The sequence below is a fragment of the Myotis daubentonii genome, chromosome X, assembly GCF_963259705.1.
Source record: "Myotis daubentonii chromosome X, mMyoDau2.1, whole genome shotgun sequence".
NCBI classification, from domain to species: Eukaryota; Metazoa; Chordata; class Mammalia; order Chiroptera; family Vespertilionidae; genus Myotis; species Myotis daubentonii.
In genome coordinates this window covers 4403497-4421921 of record NC_081861.1, presented here as the reverse complement: position 1 = coordinate 4421921, position 18425 = coordinate 4403497, and the positions used below count along the sequence as shown (strand labels likewise).

The 18425-nt window shown below is 43.1% G+C and overlaps 1 protein-coding gene across 1 annotated transcript in view; it reads left to right on the top strand.

Annotated features, from left to right (window-relative positions):
- Positions 1 to 324: 324 nt before the first annotated feature.
- ZNF41 (zinc finger protein 41) overlaps positions 325 to 18425 on the top strand; it is a 49478-nt gene continuing 31377 nt past the window's right edge. The window contains exon 1 of the mRNA XM_059680421.1: positions 325 to 859. The gene's annotated coding sequence lies outside the window, so the exon portion shown is untranslated. The remainder of the gene's footprint in view (positions 860 to 18425) is intronic.

The following is an 18425-nucleotide window of genomic DNA, read 5'->3' as shown; positions in this document are numbered from 1 at the left end:
GGCTTATTTCACTTAGCATAATGCTCTCCAGGTGCATCCATGCTGTTGCAAATGGTAAAAGTTCCTTATTTTTCATAGTGGCATAGTACACATTCTTTTTATAAAAAAAAAATAAACCACCTTATGAGATCATACTACTTGCAATTCAAATTCAGGAATATAGGTTGTTTTTTAGTCAACTTATTTTAGATTATATCTGTATTTCCTTTCTTCCACACCAAAAATACAGGTCCTTGAAGATAATAGGGGATGATAAAATTAGAATATCTCATAATTATTCATTTAGTTTATACCACTGTGTTAGGGGTGCCCAAGACTACCTCACATCCGGTGACTCACTAGGAGTGATTGAGCATATATTTGTGTTAGAGTAGGTAGATAGATATGAGCAGAGGAGATAAAGGACAAACTGACCAAAAAACAAAACAAAACCCATGCTCAAGTAAACAAGGGAAAGGGAGAATAGAAAGCTAAAACAGCCATCAAAATTAGATGAAGACAGGGAAAAGAAATGCAGTAAAAATGACTCCTAGCACCAAAAGGACATCTGCAGACACACGACATTCTAAGAAGCCCACCAGTTAAGCAGACCCACGAAATTCTAGGGAGCCTACCAGCTAAAGGACGAATGGTGCAGGGAGATTAGCATAAAGCGTGGGAGGGGCAAGAATAAAACAAAGGCCAGGATTTAGACCCCCGGATGTACTTGAATACAGCTTTGATGCTCTCTGCAATTTCCCCGTCGTCTCTCGCGTTGAAATCCTTCCTCCTGGAGACGAGAACCTGGTCTTGCTGATCCCCAGCGCCGCTGACAGTTCTAACCGCCAGCCCGGAGCCGGTTCAAGAAAGCCCCCAAATGGTAAGCATCTAGCCTCGCCCTCCCTTGGGCTAGAGGCTTTGCGTTCCCTCTCTCCCCCTCTCCCACCCTCTCTCTCTAAGCCGCACTCTCCTGGACACCGGTCACCCAGTTAAATGCCGCAAGGGCGGGTGCCACTTGGAGGCTCCCGTGGAAGGTGAGGTAGTGCTCAGCCCGGGGCACAAAACCCACCACCCACCCGCTAGAAAAAGGCTGATAGCATCTCAATACTGACCCAAGCCCCAGGCAATTAATTTGGAAAGACATTCTGACTTTCGCTTTTTTTTGTTGTTCTTGTTAATCCTCACCCCAGGATATTTTTTCTTTGATTTTTAGAAAGAGTGGAAAGGAGGACCCTTCAGTCCGCAGGCCTATCTACGCTCAATCCAGTGAGCCAAACCCACTAAGGCTTGCGTTTGCTTTGGCACTTTAACCGGCTCCTAATAATTGGTGAGGCCCAGTCTCTAAGCTTGAGCAAACATTTCTTCGGGGAAGTAAAGATCACCTGTAATTAACATTGGACTCATCCGGGAAGCGCATGTAAGGGTTGGCCAGCTGGCATTTGGAGTCCCCTCCCGCTGCCTTAGACACTAGAAGGAGCAGGGGCAGCCAGCCGGCCGCGGGGTCACTGCTCCTGGCAGCCTTTCCCATACGCAGCACACTCCGGGAGAACTTCGCTCAGGCTCAACAGATCTATTAGTCCATGATGCCCGGGTTCAGATTATCAACCCCGCCGTCTGCCCCTACACATCTTCTTTCAGAAACTTCCACGTTTTACCTCCTGAATCTGATTTACCCGTCCGGTATTCTTTCTTTTGCCTCCCTGTCCTCGCAACTGTGTTTGAAGTGCAGGCGAGGTGCCTGCTGTATATGCGGAAGGGCGGGTCACAACTATTCCTTAAGGCGTCTAGTGGCTCAGACGAAGGATAGAGTTCCTCATTTTCCTTGCTTGCTGCACCACATCAGGAGAGAACACTGGCCTGATTCTGTGATGAACGCTTTTCTTATTTATTTTCTGTTTCACCGCTCCTTGAAGAGTCTCCAGAGCTCCATTTATTATCAGCCCCTGCGAGATTTTTCTCGCTTACTTCGATTCAGCTACTTATATCCTGTCAGGCCTGACATCTCCCACGTTCAAGCTGCGGTTCATTGGCAGCAGGGTTCCCTTTTCAGTCAACTTGTAGCTCTACTGTGCTCCTCTTGGGACTCAAGAATACTCCTTATTAAATATCTAGACATTTCAGACCTTAACTGCCGCCAGCACTTTTGCTGTCTCTGTCGGGGCAGCCACTGGAAAGATGAGCGCATCCCACGGGCCTTTTTTATCAAGAATGGACTCCCCTGTCTGCTTAAACATTTGGTTTGTCCAATATTACGCCCTATTGACACGGAGATAGCCTCATCAGGAAAACACCTAAACTCAAATGACTTATTAGAGTGGATCACATATTACAAGTATATTTTTCACAGACTAATCATAAGACGCTACAAGGTACTCATGCTTCAAGAGATAGCAGGACTTCAACTCCTAAGAACACTATCCAGCTTTCCAGAGTATGGGTTCCAACCGAGGCACTCAGGGGAGAGGAAGGGATCGAAAAGATAGATGAAAATATATGGCTCAAAAAATCCACAACCTGGAAATGTTTGAGTCACTAGGGAAGCTTTGGCCAAGCATTTAAGAGAATTTCTAAAGAGGTCTAGAAATACTCTACAGAGAGAACTTGGCAAAGGGGACGCCCAAGCCTGTCCATACTTTCTATTCATTTGAACAAGGTCACAGGACACGCTGGCCTGTTCACACTCTCCTCTCCAGCCCAGACCTCTCTTTTCTATTTTCCAGATGGGCAATACCACCTCCATACCACAGGACTCATCACTGGGATGTATTACCAAGAATTAGGATACACATGACCCCCAAACCCTCAGAAAGAAAAGATTAATCTTCTTCTGTAATACAGCCTGGCCACAATATAAATTAGATGACCAAGAGGTCTGGCCCCATATGGAAGCATAAATTATAATACTATTATTCAGTGAGACCTGTTTTGTCACCGGCAACGGAAATGGACTGAGGCCCTATACATACAAGCCTTTATGGCCCTCAGAGACAATCCTCAGCACTGCAGCTCTTGCAAATTAGATCCAGATGCTATAGCAGTTATTAGCCAGATGCCCCAGCCTAAAACTATAGGTACCCTAGTCCCCAAAACTCCAACTGGCACCAGGGACCTTGGCTACAGTCCCTGAATGCCCTACTAATGATCCTGTGCCCTTCACATAAGACCCACAACCCCTAGTCTGTATCCATTACAAGAGGTTACCAGACCCTCTGGTCCTGCATGGGTCCAGGGCCCATTCTCCATTCAGGATCACGGGCAGGTAAGATCAGACCTTGGAACGATTTCAGATGATTCCAAAAAATACATGACAATTTCCTTAAACTAACCCCAACCTTTGACTTTGCGTGGAAAACTATTGCAGGGATCATGGGGCAAACTGTCGTACCAGAGCAGCGAGCTGAAGTAACTGAAGCAGCTCAAATATTTGGGGATGACACCCACCTAACTCAGCTTCAAATATACCCTGTAGGAGCTGTTGCAGTCCCAAAGCCAGACCCCCACTGGAGCTATAACAACCAACAAGACAGGGCTCTTAGAGATCACTTTTTACATTGCTTAATAGAAGGAATGAAAAAATTGAAAGCAAAACTAAAATGATAATAAACTTTCAACCACTGACCAAGGGCCCCAAGAAAACCCTTCTGCCTTTTTAAAAGAAAGATTTAAAGAGACCCTTCGTAAACATACCAACATAGATCCCAACTCACCTGAGGGACAATTGATTTTAAAATATCACTTCCTAACTTAGGCGATCCCAGACATCTGGTACAAATTACAAAAACTAGCCTTAGGTCCAGGGACACTGATGGCTGAGATCCCAAAGGCAGCATCCTCAGTTCACTATAATAAAGAAATAGAGGAAGAAAAGAACAAAGAGAAACAAAAGCCAAAGACAAAAGGCAGGCTCAGCTACTCTCTGCCCTCAGGCCCAGCCTTCTCAGAACGGGGGACACCCAAAGGCTCCTGTTGGAAACCACCATCGCTGTGGGAAACCTGGCCATTGGAGGTGAAGCCAAAAGCACCTTGTCCCAAGTGTAAGGAGCCTGATCATTGGGTCTGTGGCTGTCCTGGGTCCCGAAGGGGACGTGGGCCAGAACCACTCATGACCCTTGACTGAGAAGGCCCTCTACTCGAGCCAGTTCCCAACAAGAACATCCACTTGAATGGGACGGAGCCAAGGGTCACCCCAGATGTGGAAAGTAGAAATGGGAGCTGCCTACTCTCTGGACCTCTACCTTCCGACTCCTGCCAAGTAATTGGGGTTAGTGGAAAACCCTCTATCAGATTTACTCCTCCCCTGTGTTACCTTTGGGATCAAACAGCCTTTCCCTATCCATTCCTGGTGATGTCAGAATGTCCTATCCTCCTTTTAGGGAAGAACACCCTCAGTAAACTAGGGGCACAAAAATTCAACACCAAGCCAATATCTTTTTCTCTGAACGGGTCCTTGAAACTGAGGAAATTATAGATCATTCCATAAATTTGGACTGATGAAATACCTGGAAGGGCTAAGACAACAATACGTATAAAAATAAAACTAAAAAATCCCACAAACTTTCTCCATAGGAAGCAATATCCTATAAAGCCAGAGGCCAGAAAAGGACTTCAAATAATAATTATTAAATTCCTGAAATATGGGCTATTAATTTCTATTAATTTGCCCTGCAATAAATACTCTTATCCTCCCTGTTAAAAATAAAATAAAATGGAGACTATAGATTAGTGCATGATCTACAAATTATAAAGGAGGCTGCTGTCCCAATCCACCCTATAGTTCCCAACCCTTATACTATCCTAGGAGAAATACCTTCTCAGATCCAATGGTTTTCAGTCTCAAGGATGCTTTCTTTTGCATTCCTTTGAGCCCCTGCTCTCAATGCTTACTTGCCTTTGAATGGACCAAGGAGGACAATACAAGCCAACTACTAAACTGGACTGTACTGCCCCAGCGCTTTAGGGATAGCCCTCATTTATTTGGGTAGGCACTAGCCAAAGATCGCAGGGACCTAATTCTTGAAATGGGGCAGAAAGCTCCTACAATATATAGATGATTTACTCATTTACTCCCCCTCAGAGGAAAAAGGAATACAGCACGCTATTAAGACTTATACACTGCAAGGGACATCAAAATAACACAAGGAAACAAATACCTGATAAAGTTGCAAAAGTAGCCGCCACCTCTGAAGATATATTCTTGGGAGCACTAATTCCATTCTTACTACAGAACTACCAACCCCTAAATATACCCAAGAAGAAATACAATGGACATCCCAACACAGTACACCAAGGGGCCAACAGGATGGTTCCAATTAGAGGGACTCCTTTATGTACCCTCAGTTTTACAATGGAAAATCATAAAAGCCTTCCATGAATTACAACAGTCCCTCAACTCATTAGCCAATAAAATCTTAGACAATCGTATTACCCTAGACCCGTGGTCAGCAAACTGCGGCTCGCGAGCCACATGCGGCTCTTTGGCCCCTTGAGTGTGGCTCTTCCTAAGTCTTAGGAGTACCCTAATTAAGTTAATAACAATGTACCTACCTATGTAGTTTAAGTTCAAAAAATTTGGCTCTCAAAAGAAATTTCAATCGTCGTACTGTTGATATTTGGCTCTGTTGACTAATGAGTTTGCCGACCACTGCCCTAGACTATCTCTTAGCTGCAGAATGAGGAGTTTGTGCTATTCAAAATACTGCATGCTATACCAACATCAATAATTCTGCTAAAGTAGAAACAAGAGTATGTGAAATTCCAAATCATGCAACCTGGTTAAAAGGCCTCAGAGAAACCCAACTTTTGCCCAGTATGGTGACCGCGCTTACTTGGAACTGGAAATATTGGTTATGGTCTCTCTTTGAAAGTCTTTTAATCTCTTTCCTCATCATATTAGTGATAACACTGTTTGGTCCTTGTTTGTTTAACCTACTTGTAAAATTTGTCTCTTCCAGGTTACAACTAGTGCACCTGTAAATGATGCTTCGCCAGGGTTTTCAGCCTGCCCCCGCATACACATACGCAGAGACAACTCAACCCCTTGATCAAGCTGGCCAAAGATTCTGATTCTGAGAAACCTACCCTCTGCCCTGACAGATAGCAAGAGAATGAGACCCAATCCCCAACTTCGCCCATTTGTCAGCAGGAAGTAGCCAGATGATTGTCTACGTCCATGATCTCCCAATGAATTGGGTCTCATAACTCTTGAGGGGGGAAATGTTAGAGTAGGTAGTTAGATAGATATGAGCAGGGCAGAGAAAGGACAAACGGACCAAAAAACCGTGCTTAGGTAAACAAGGGAAAGGATGAATAGAAAACTAAAACAGCCATCAAAGGCTGAATGGTGCAGGAGATTAGTACAAAGCATGGGAGGGGCAAGAATAAGTCAAAAGCCAGGACTTAGACCCAATGGGGCACTCAAGCTTTGCTTGATGTACTTTCGCTTGAATAAAGCTTTGCTGCTTGCTGCAATTTCCCCGTGTGTTGAACTCTTTCCTCTGGGAGACATGAACCCGGTCTTGCTGGTTCCCAGTGCCACTGACATTTGTATTCACAGCTAAGTGAAGGATGCCATGCTCAAGCTTCCTTATGTTGTCTCCCTTCCACAATGAGTCAGGCAGAACTGGCTGTTTCCTAGCAACAAAAATGCAGCAACGCACGTGTGATGTTTTCGCCCAAGGAAGCCATTAGAGACTCAGTGCCCAAGGTTTTTGTTGGGGGCTGGTCATTAGACACTCTGCCTAGCATGTACCAAAATTGCAGACTCTTAGAATGAAAGCAGATGATAAGCATAAACCACACTGTTTGCACAAAGTCTGAGCACAATGAGCCATCCTTTCCAGTTAAGGAATAGTAGAAACACTTCCCAAATGCAAGTTTCCAGCCAAGGGCCAACCTTTAAAAGGATAGCAGGCTTTGTTAACCCATTTCTGGATAGTTGACCCCTTGGACCTTGGATAAGGCAACTTTTACAACACAATGATCAGTTGGATCCCTTGCATCAGGTGAGAGCTACCTGCAGTATTATTCTCAGTTATACCCTATAGGGGTCCAAGATTTCACCAGTTCAAACAAACCCCATTAACCACAAAGATTTATCTTAGAAAGTCAGGTACCTTCCTCCTTAAATTTCTATATTAGCCCCCTTTTACCTGGCTCATGGCATCCATTCAGGCACAGTGTACTCTGGTCAGTAAGTGGAAGCTGACTGGAAAGCCATTAGGCTGAGGCAGTGTTGGGATAGTCAGGGCACACACACATGCACCCCTGGAAACAGAGGATGTCTAATACTTGTTAGGGTACCCAGAGCAAAACAGACATTAGCCAGGCAGTAGGGGTTAACAGGGCCCCCAGTGTCGCCTCTCACTATGCAGCCTCCTGCCCAGTCCAACCAAATAATTGTTTAGTCCTTGGTTTCAGAGGGACTGCCTGAAAGCATCCAGTTTCCTTCAGTTTTGCTTCCATCATTCCTATCATGTGTGTGGACACCTGGAGGTGCTCTGCATGGAAAGTGCAGGGGATGGTGCCACCCCTGCTGCCTGTCAGGTGTGATCTACAGTCAATTTGAATTCAAGGTACTCACAGCAGCTTGGAAATGAAATACCATGAGGCATTTTTTTTTCCTTCAGGAAAAGGGGAAAGCTTCCAGGAGCAGTTCAGAAAAACAAAGATCATTAATGCCTTCTCTACTCCCTGGCACCTCCCCAGGCTTTATTATTATTATTATTATTATTATTATTATTATTATTATTATTATTACTAGAGGCCCGGTGCATGAATTTATGCACCAGTGGGGTCCCTCGGCCTGGCCTGCAGGATCGAGCCAAAACGGCTCTCCCACATCCCCTGAGGGGTCCCAGATTGCAAGAGGGTGCAAGCCAGGCTGAGGGACCCCACTGGTGCACGATTGGAGCTGGGGAGAGACATGGGAGATGGGCCAGCTGGGGAGGGACTGCGGGAGGGCTCTAGGGGGTGTCCGGCCCCTCTCACTCAGTCCCTATTGGCCAGACCCCACCAGCAAGCTAACCTACTGGTCAGAGCGTCTGCCCCCTGTTGGTCAGTGCACGTCATAACCAGCGGTTGAGTGGTCTTAGCATATCATTAGCATATTACACTTTTTTTTAAAATATATATTTTATTGATTTTTTTACAGAGAGGAAGGGAGAGAGATAGAGAGAGTTAGAAACATTGATGAGAGAGAAACATCGATCAACCGCCTCCTGCACATCTCCTATTGGGGATGTGCCCGCAACCCAGGTACATGCCCTTGACCGGAATCGAACCTGGAACCTTTCAGTCCGCAGGCCGATGCTCTATCCACTGAGCCAAACCGGTTTCGGCTAGCATATTACACTTTGATTGGTTGAACAGCTGACCAGTCGACCAGACACTTAGCATATTAGGATTTTATTATATAGGATTATTTCTCCATGGTTACAACATTGGTGTGTCTCACTCAGTGATCACAACCTCACATTTCCCAACCATTTTATTATCCTCCAAACTTTTGGTCTGGAAGGGTTGTATGCAAGAAGAAAAGAAACATTTTCCCAGCAAAACATTTTTATACAATGTAACCAGAAAGACACATCATAATCAAGAATTGATGAGGAAGAATCCTGAACTTTCCTTTTTTTTTTTCAAAATGGGTTTACATAACCTCCCATTCCTTTGGTCCTAATCATTTCCCCAGTGAGCAGCCTAGGAAAAAATGAATCCCTTGCTGGGGACGGCTGCATTTAATAATCAAATGTCTTGCACAAGGGTGTCTAGCAAGAGGGAGGTGAAGGAAGTAGAGTCAGGCTATCAGGTCATTGGTACAAACTGCAAGTAACCTGAAAAGTTGACCATAGAAAGTCAACAGCAGTGCCATCTCCAAGAAAGGGTGGGACCAAAACCGGTTTGGCTCAGTGGATAGAGCGTCGGCCTGCAGACTGAAAGGTCCCAGGTTCGATTCCGGTCAAGGGCATGTACCTGGGTTGCGGGCACATCCCCAGTAGGAGATGTGCAGGAGGCGGCTGATCGATGTTTCTCTCTCATCAACGTTTCTAACTCTCTATCTCTCTCCCTTCCTCTCTGTAAAAAATCAATAAAATATATTAAAAAAAAAAAGAAAGAAAGAAAGGGTGGGGAGTCTGACCAGTGGGGAGTAGGTGAAGTGGCCACTCCCTGTGATGTCTTTCCCTAGCTTGCAGCGTTCAACAGTAACCACAAGTTAGCCTCTGGTTAACTTGCGGATTTCAATTCAGTAACCACAATTAGTCTCTGTCAGAAATACGAAGCCAATCAGCAGCTCAATTATCCAAGCCCTTTCCTGAATCTGAGTCCTGTTCTTTGAGATAGATGCTCCTTCATTTCAGCTGAGCACAGCTCACAGTGAGGCGGCAAACAGCTGCAGAAGAGTGTCAGGTTTCAGCTTCTGGTCAGGCCCTGGCAATTAGAACCTGTGAATCTGGGATCTTTTAAAAAGCTAATAATATTGTAATAACTGTGTACAATGCCAGGTGGGTACTTGAAATATCAGGGGGACCAGTTTGTAAAGTATGCGATTGTCTAACCACTACACCTGAAGCTGATATAAAATACTATTGAATGTAAAATATAATTGAAAAAATACAATTTTTTAAAAATCCAGTGGCTTTTTCCCCCCAGTACCAGCAAAGTTGAGACAAGGAAGGGCCAGACAGCTGTATTCCCAGCCCAGGTGATAAGAAAGGCTTTCCTAAAAGCCCTTCTTGTCAATTTTAGCATCCAAACAGACGCACTCAAAAATATGTGTATGTGGCTGGAAAACCAGCAGCTTCTACTGCCAACCACCTCATTTCAACAATTGCACATTAGCACACTGGGTTCAGACCTCCCAAAGTGCCATTTTTTTACCTGCAGATTGACTCTCTTTTCATCATGTTCCCCTTTTTCCAGAGGCTCCAACAGGCAAAAATAAAATAATAAAAATTCGTGATGGGGTCTGGTTCTTTTCCCAGAGTTGAAATTGCAATCTGCCCACGGGCAGCAAAAAGCAAGGGAGCTTTGATGCATGTACACTTTTCCCCCCTTTGCAGCTTTCCCTGTCAGGATGATCTATGTCTCGCACGGATGAAATGGCGAGTATAAAATTTTACATCAATGTTGATGATACACTCAGGTGTGATAGTCATAAAATACAAAGCCTGTTACAAAACACACCTCTTTCCCCCCTCAAATCCCCTAGTCTTAAAAGCAGCACATACAGGGTTAACGTTACAGCGGACAGCAGATCAAGCTGCAAAGTCAGGAGGGGCTATCCCTGAGCTGAGGTCGCTGCTAAGCTGAAGAAAAGGCTAGAATGTTTTTTTAATTTGTTTTAATGTTTATTGATTTCAGAGAGGAAGGGAGAGGGAGAGAGAGAGAAACAATAATGATGAGAGAGAATCATCTATCTGCTGCCTCCTGCACTGAATCACACCAGCCAGCCAGTCAGGCTGTTTTTTCGTTTTCTTTTTTTAACCCTCCCCCCTCCGGTTTACCTAAAGACTTGCTCCAGCCATGGGGGGACTATTTGGGCCCTTTCTCCTCCCACTTAGAGGAGAAAACAAAAACTAAAGCCATGAGCTGAGCTACCCTTTCCTCCCTGTAGCCAGCACAGCTAAGAGCAGCCAGGAGATGCAGCGAGGCCACCTGCCTATGGTTGGATTTAACTGTTACCTTTCACAAGAGATGACAGCTCAGTTGCTGTTTAACACTATAGGTAACTTCATAGCCACTCAGACCCCAGGATTTTGTCACCTTCCATCATTGCTTCTTTCCTTTTCTTGAGTAACGCTGTAGCCACATTTCAGTGAGTCAGGGTTGTTTTATTGAGTCCCACCACTGCCACCATATCCAGTGATTCACTATAAGGACTCAGAGGACTCAGGATATAGTTGTATTTATAGCAAAGGTTATAACAGAGAACGGATATGCCATAGAATCAGCAAGGGAAAAAGACTCAGGAAGATGCCATGCACAGGCTTCCTTATGCTGTCTCTTCCTCCCACCAGGGGTCACACAGAGCATGCTGTTGCCCCAGCAACGGAAATGCAGCAACCCATGTGTGTTATTTCTTACCGAGAAGTCTATTACTCAGTGCCCTCGGTTTTTATTGGGATTTAGTCATTAGGCACCCTCTGCTGAGCACATACCAATATTCCAGATCCCCAGAAGGAAGCAGATGTTTGTCATAAAACACGCTGTTTGCACAGTGAACCACCTTATCAGGTAGGGAATGGTGGGAACCCTCCTGAAATCAAGTTCCCAGACTCTAGCCAAGGGCAAACTTTGTGAGCAGGCCTTTAGAAGGATAGCAGTCTCAGGCCTGCTGTGTTAACCGCTTTCTGGGAGCTCACATCATTCAGTCTCAGAATAGCAATACTAATACTACCACCACTGCTGGTATAATGACTAAGAATAGTATTAAAATGTAGAATGTAGACATATTCGCCGCATTCTCTCCCAGTTTTTTCATGATTGGTCTATATCTGTTACCTGAATCCTTGCATACTAAACCCTCACTTTGAACTGTCATTAGTCTTCTTAGTTCAGTGCTCACCACCAGCCCTTAGGTCAAAAACTCTGGTCATTTTGTTCTTCTGAAGCTTGTTCTTTTTAAAAAATACGTTTTATTGATTTTTTTTTAGAGCGAGGGGAAGGGAGAGGGAGAAAGACAAACATCAACGATAGAGAAACATCAATCAGCTGCCTCTTGCACACCCCCTACTGGGGATCGAGCCCACAACCTGGGCATGTGCCCAAGCTGGGAATCAACCAGCAACCTCTTGATTTTTAAAAAATATATTTTAATTGCTTTCAGAGAGGAAGGGAGAGGGAGAGAGAGATAGAAACATCAATGATGAAAGAGAATCATGGATCAGCTGCCTCCTGCATGCTCCCCACTGGAGACCAAGCCCACAACCTGGGCATGTGCCCTGACTGGGAATGAACTGAGACCTCTAGTTCATAGGTCGATGCTCAAACACTGAGCCACACTGACCAGGCCAATCAGCAGCCTTGTGGTGCATGGGATGAAGTCAATTCACTGAGCCACACCAGCCTTGCTGAAGCTTGTTCTTTGATAGGTTCCTTTGGAAAGACTTATGAGGACAATATTTCTTCAGTTCTTCCATGTTGATAACATTTTGTCCATGTCTTTTATAGTTGAAAGACAATTTTTTTTGGTGTAAATTTCTTAGCTCACTCTCTCTTTCCTTGTGTATCTTAAATGTTCCTTTACTTTATTCTGGCATAAATGGTTGTTATCAGCCCTGGTTAGTGTGATTCAGTTGGTTGGAGTATTGTTCTGTGTCCCATGTACAAGAAGATCACAAGTTTGATCCCCAGTTAGGGCATGTATGGGAGGCAGCTGATTGATGTGCTTCTTTCACATCAATGCTTCTCTCTCTCTCTCTCTCTCTCTCTCTCTCTCTCTCTCTCTCCCTCTTTCTCTAAAAATAGTCTGATGATGATCTAATTTTCTTATCCTTATAGATCACTTGCTCTTATTTTCTACATGCTCAAAATATTTTTTCTTCATCTTTAAAGTCCAGTCATTTATAAGAATATGACTTGGTGGTGATCATTCTGGGTAAATATTGTCAGGTACACAGTGTGCTCTTTCAAAGATCTCTTCTACCCCTCCTGCCCCAACACCACCCATCCTCGCCCCCCAGAGATACCAACTACGTCTTGAATTTATCCCAAGTATATTAAAGTATTTTTTTCTTCTACATTTTAGTTTGGATAGTGTCTATTACTATGCCTTCAAATTCACTAATCTTTTCTTCTGCCATGTCTAATCTGATATTAATCCCATTCATGCATTTTTTAATTTCATATTATAGTTTTCATCTCTAAAAGGTCTATTTGGGCTTTTAAACATCTTCCATGTCTCTAGTCAATATGCTTAAGTTAGGTTTTTTTACATTTAAAATACAGTTTTAATGATTGCTTCAGTGTTCTTCACTATTCATAATCTGTACCATTTCTGAGTCTATTTGAATTTTTTTCTCCAAATGATATGTCATATTTTCCTGGTTCATTGCATGCCTGGTTATTTTTTACTGGATGACAGACATTGTGAATTTTATCTTGCTTGGGGGTGGATATTTTTGCATTCCTATAAATGAGAACAGAAGCTTTATTCTGGGACACAGTGAATTTAGCTGGGAACAATTTGATTCTTTCAGGTCTTGCTTTTTAGCTTTATTAGGCAGGACCAGAGCATCATTTAGTCTAGGGCTAATTTACCCCTATTACTGGCCTTCTAAGTACTCTACTCAATTCCCTGTGAATTATGAGGTTTTCCACCATACCTGGTAAGATCAGAAACTATTATCAGCCCTGTGTGAACTCCCTCTAATCCTTTCTGGTGGTTCTTTGCTTAGCCTTGAATAGTTTCCTTACATGCATGAGCTGAGGAATGCTCAGTTGAAGACTCAAGAGGGACCCTCTGCAGGTCTCTGGAGCTCTTTCCATTCCAATGGAGTCCTTGGGCTCCTTGGATTCTCAGATCCACCTCCTGAACCCAGGAAGAGCGCTGGGCTCTGCTTGGATTCCCTCTCTCAGCACTGTGACTGGAAACCATCCAAGCTGAGGCATTAGCAGGACTCACTTCATTTATTTCCCCTTTCTTTTATATTTTGTTTCCCCTTTCTCAAGGATCACTGTTCTTCCTTGCCTGATGTCCAACATTTTGAAGACCATTGTTTCATATATTTTATCATTATTTTAGTTGTTTCAGGTGGAAGGGTAAATCTGGTCCCTGTGACTGCATCTTGGCCAGGAGCAGACGAAGTCTGGTGTGCTCTCTCAGTATATAGTTTCAAATTGTTTATTATTGCAGGAAGTTTTCTTGAATTATAGTTTTTAGTATTTGTTTTTTCCTTTGGTCTGCTTTTCTTCATCGAGGAACTCCTATGATGTATCAATTGGATACTTTTTTTAAAAAAAATTAAATCTTTATTGTTCAGATTATTACATTTGTTCCTCTTTTCCCCCCCCCCATAACTCCCCTCCTCCCAGTTCCCGCCCCACCCTCCGCCCTCACTCCCCACCCACTGTCCTCATCCATAGGTGCACGATTTTTGTCCAGTCTCTTCCCACATCTCCCACACCCCTTTCCCCCCCAAGAATAGTCAGTCCATTCCCTTTCTATGTCCCTGATTCTATTATAATCAACAGTTCATTCTGTTCATCAGATTATTTATTCACTTGATTCTTAGATTCACTTGTTGATAGATGCATATTTGTTGTTCATAATTTGTATCTTTACCTTTTTCTTCCTCTTCCTCTTCTCAAAGGATACCTTTCAGCATTTCATATAATCCTGGTTTGGTGGTGATGAACTCCTTTAGCTTTTCCTTATCTGTGAAGCTCTTTATCTGACCTTCAATTCTGAATGATAGCTTTGCTGGATAAAGTAATCTTGGTTGTAGGTTCTTGGTATTCATCACTTTGAATATTTCTTGCCACTCCCTTCTGGCCTGCAAAGTTTCTGTTGAGAAATCAGCTGACAGTCGTATGGGTATTCCCTTGTAGGTAACTGAGTTTCTTTCTCTTGCTGTTTTTAAGATTCTCTCTTTATCTTTTGCTCTTGGCATTTTAATTATGATGTGTCTTGGTGTGGTCCTCTTTGGATTCCTTTTGTTTGGGGTTCTCCGCGCTTCTTGGACCTGTAAGTCCATTTCTTTCACCAGGTGGGGGAAGTTTTCTGTCATTATTTCTTCAAATAGGTTTTCAATATCTTGGTCTCTCTCATCTTCTGGCACCCCTATAATTCTGATGTTGGTACGCTTGAAGCTGTCCCAGAGGCTCCTTACACTATCCTCGCATTTTTGGATTCTTTTTTCATTTTGCTTTTCCGGTTGGATGTTTTTTGCTTCCTCGCATTTCAAATCATTGACTTGATTCTTGCGCTCCTCTGGTCTGCTGTCGGGCGTCTGTATAATATTCGTTATTTCAGTCCGTGTATGCTTAATTTCTAGTTGGTTCCCCAATATAAGATCGAGGGTCTTATTAGTTTTCGTGTAGATCTCATTAAGTTTATCGGCAGCTTCTAAACAGTTCTTGAGAGACTTTAAAAGTGTGGTTCTGAACTCTATATCTTCCATTGACAATTTTGTCCTGTTTCTTTGTCTTCGCATTTTGTTATGCTTCCTTGGTGCACCCCCTAGTGGTCTTTGTTTGCAGTCTTATAGTTAAATCTTGATTGTTGTAGCTAATTCCAGGGAGGGTTTGACCTCCAGGCCAAGTGGCTATGAGAATCAGCTGTGTCAGCAGTGAGAGAACTTCTGTCCTCTAGGGAGGTGCTAATCTAGCCTTTGCCTGAGGCTATCCGGCAAATGCCTCTGTGCAGGGCTTGGGCGGGGCGGGTCGCACAGGATCAACAGGGTGGGCCGGAGAGAGCAGTTATGGCAGCTCTCAGTCCTGTCCCCAGGGGCTCTGCCTCTCTGAGTCCCAGCACCCACTGCAAAGCTCAGAGAGAAAGCTGCACTCGCTCTGACCGAAGCCAGACAGTCCCGCTTCTCCCGTTTGAGTCTGGGTCCCTAAAGACTCGCCCGGATCTGGTGCTCAGAGTCTGCGACTCCCTCCCGATTGAAAACAACAACCGCGCCCTCCGCCGCCAGCCCGCTCTGTGCACTCCGCACCTCAGAATTTGACTTCAGCACTGCACCTCCTCTGAGTGTCCGTGTGTGTTTCTCTTTCCTCCTAGTTGTAGGACTTCCACTCAGCCAGCGTTCCTGTGGTTCTGGGTGATGTCCCTTCCGTTTTTTGGTTTCACTTTTGAAGTAGTTGTTCAAAGCAGCAAACTCCGGCGTTAACCTATGCCGCCATCTTGGTTCTCCCTGGATACTTTTTAAAAAAAAAAAACTTTGATATTTGTCATTTGCTTTCAAATATTTTTCTTTATTTCCTTTTTTTAAAGTTTCCTCTTTTTGCCTTCTATTTCTCTTAAGCCATCATGTATTGTACTTACTTGCTTTGTGTTCCTTGTCATTTATTCTGAAAGATTTTTCTTTTATTTCCAAATATTTTCTGAGATGTGTCAAATAATTCCTGAAATTTTCTTGTTCTTATGTTGTTTTTTCGTTGTCTTGCATCATTTTCTTAATTTTTTTAGCTTATTTGATTAGCTAATTAGAGTTTTTATCTCTTTGGTGAGGATATGTTTCTGGCATGCTTTCATTGCCTCTTAGGGTGGTATTCTACCCCTTAAGCTTGTATTCTTACAGCAATATTGTATGGGGTTGCCCTCAGTACATTTTTGTTGCTCTTCTTTATATGAAATTAGCTTTCCTTAACTTTTGGAAGGAGGTGGGGTTCGGGGTAGTTTCTCAAATGTCAGAGCTCCCTCTTCTGTTGTTTTTGCTAAAAATTATGGCAACTTGGTTCTGAGATTTCTTGGCTCTATTTCTCCACTTCGATGTGGGCATTCTCTTTCCTTATTGAAGTAGATTAAATAATGGCTTCCTAGGGGAGATCCATGTCCTAACCCTGGAAACCTGTGAAGGTTACCTAAGGGCAAAAAATAAATAAATAAAAGACTTTGCAGATTTGATTAAGGATTTTGAGATGAAGAGATTATCCTGGATTTTCCATGCAGGCCCTAACTACATACAGTAACAAGTATCTTTATAATAAGGAAGCAAAGAAAGATCACACAAATAGAAGAGGAGAAAGAGATATGACTACAGGGAAAGATATTGGAGTGATGTGGCCATAAGCCAAGGAATAACAACAGCCACCAAAAGTCAGAAGAGGCAAGGCATGGATTCTCCCTTAAAGCTTCCAGAGGAAGCATGGCCTTGCCAACACTTGATTTTTGGCCCAGTGATTCTGATTTTGAATTTCTGGCCTCCAGATCTGTGAGAGGATAAATTTCCATTGTTTTCAGCCACCAAGTTTATGGTCATTTATGACAGCAGCAATAGGAAACTCATACAGAGTTTATACCAAAAGTGGGGTCTGCTATAACAAATACCTAAAAATATAGGAATCACTTTGGACTAAGGTAATTGGAAAATAGGTGGAGACTTGAAGAATGTTGAGGAGCACTACAGGAAAAGCCTAGATTGCCTAAAACAGACTGTTCTTGGAAATGCACATGCTGAAGGAACTGTTGGTGAAGGCTCAAAAGAGGCGAGGAACAACATAGAAAACCCTATATTGTCTCAGAGGATGCGTTTATCATCATAAACAGAATGTTGGTACAAATATAAACGTTGAAGGGCCTGTTTATGAGGGCTCAAAAAGAAATGTGGAATATATTATTAGAAACTGGAGGAAAGGTCATCTTTGTCATACAGTGACAGAAAATTTAGCTTAATTGTGCCCTACAGTTATGTGGAAAACAGAATTTATAAGCAATGAATTTGAATAGTTGAGTTGATTTCCAAGCAAATTGTTGAAGAAGCAGTCTGGTTTCTACTTGCTGCTTATAGTAAAATATGAAAGGAAAGAGATAAACGGAAGGAAGAATTATTACACAAAGAGGAACCAGGATTTGATGATTGGGGAAATTCTCAGCTTGTACAGATTGCAAAAGGTGCTAAAATTAGGATAGTCAATGCTAGGAAAGTATGCTCTGCAGAGAAGGCCAACGGTGTGACCAGACAACCTTTTGCTAGTACTGAAGAGATTGGCCATGTGATTTATGGATCCCTCAATCTTCAGAGCAGAAGCCAGGAATACAGATGGGATTAATGAGAAAAGATCTATGGAGGATCTTCTTGTCTAATGGTTGAAGTTTCTGTGACATATGCTGGAGGTTGCAAGGTTTTTGAGAATGTTATACCAGTAGAAGTACTGCCAACTTGGACGAAAAGGGACAGATGTGGGATAAAATGAAAGAAGGCCGTCAGATTCCTAAAATTCTGCAGGTAGAAAACAGGGTTACAGAACTACTCAGCTTCAAACATGTGTTAACCGTAAAAAAAAAAAAAAAAAAAAAAAGGCAAGAATAATTCCTAGATTGGGGTTTGGGTCCATAGGGTGGATCATTTGTAGCTGTATTTCAAAATGGCTCAGTAACAATGACTTCCCTTTTCCTCCCATTTCCACTCTTTCAGAATAGGAATGCCAGCAACTCTTATCCTATACATGTCCCACCATTGTATTTTGGGAACAGATAACTTGTTTTCTGTTTTCTTGTTTTCCAAAGTCCACAGATGGAGAGAAATTCTGCCCTAGGATGGCATACTTAGAGTCTCACCCATAACTGATTTACATAATGAGATTTGGGACTTCCAAACCGACGATATTTAGATGAAATTTTGGACTTGAGAGGATGCTATAATGTTTTGACACTTTTGAGGGTGTTGGAATAAGGTGAATGTATTTTATTTAATTTGTTTTTATTTATTTCATTAAGTATGAGAGAGGGAGAGAGATTGGAACATCGATGATGAGAGAGAATCATTAATCAGCTGCTTCCTACA